A 942-nucleotide genomic window follows, 5' to 3' on the forward strand; every position below is an offset into this window, starting at 1 on the left:
AACACAGCCACGCTGGTCTCGGAATCCGTGCGCCTCACTCGCCCAACTTCCCTCCTGGTCCCCCTCCTCTCATTGAAGACGAAAGTCCTTTGCGGTGTGGTTGGAGCCTCTGCCCTATTGCAACAGTGTTTCTTTATCATACAGTCTCCTCCACTAGTCCGGACTTATCTGTGAGGTTCAGGGAGGAGCACCCCCGCCCCCGCCTCCCTTTGAGCCTAACGGCCCGTTGGGAGCCGTCCTGTCCTCCCTCCGACGCCCACGGGACCACAGGCTGTGTCCTGACGCCCTGGACCCCGCGCAATAACAGGACAAAGCGCCATGTCCCCATCCCACGGTCGAGATGGGGAACTCTGGTCGGGACCCCGGGATAAGACGCCGGGTCCCCGCCGCCGCCCACCTCGAGGGGGGAAATGGGTCGGGACCCAGAACAGGACGTCGGGTCCCCACCCCGCGGCCGAGGAGGGAACTCGGGCTGGAACCCCGTGGGTCGACCCTGGCCAGCCGTCATCTTCGGTAAGTTCCGGTCCGTCCAAACCGGAACTTTTCTCTCTTAGGGCCCTGACCCATGCACTCACCATCTTCTCCTCGTTCCGGGTTCTCCAAAGCGTGCCCTGCGACCTCGGTTAGTGAGAGCGACTGGGACAGGACACCAGATAACGCCGGGACTAGTTCACACCAGTGCCGCGGAGAATGAGAGAAACTTCCCGGGGCTGGAAGCGCACCCGTAGCGTGCCCTGATTGGACGGCTTTCCGGGGCCCGCGCTCTGATTGGACGTTAATTCTTCCTCCCCGCCTTGATGGACGACTGTTCTCCTGGTCCCATCCTATCCTGATTCTGGTTGTCTGGACTCCTCCCAGCCGCTGCTAATTGGACAGTTTAACCAGACCCCTCCCTTGCCCCGAGTGACAGGCCACAGAGACAGGCTTGGCTGATCTGCTCAC

The 942-nt window shown here is 61.9% G+C and overlaps 1 protein-coding gene across 3 annotated transcripts in view; it reads right to left on the minus strand.

Moving 5' to 3' along the window:
* The window catches only part of LOC101119987 (zinc finger protein 77-like), a 37,836-nt gene that overhangs the window by 18,565 nt on the left and 18,329 nt on the right, over window positions 1-942 (minus strand). The window contains exon 1 of one of the 3 annotated variants that reach the window (XM_042250210.1): window positions 576-689. The exons of the other annotated variants lie outside the window; for them this stretch is intronic. The gene's annotated coding sequence lies outside the window, so the exon portion shown is untranslated. Of the gene's footprint in view, window positions 1-575; window positions 690-942 lie in introns of those variants that run through there. 3 annotated transcript variants of the gene reach the window in all.

Source organism: Ovis aries, chromosome 5 (assembly GCF_016772045.2).
Source record: "Ovis aries strain OAR_USU_Benz2616 breed Rambouillet chromosome 5, ARS-UI_Ramb_v3.0, whole genome shotgun sequence".
In the NCBI taxonomy this organism is placed as follows: Eukaryota; Metazoa; Chordata; class Mammalia; order Artiodactyla; family Bovidae; genus Ovis; species Ovis aries.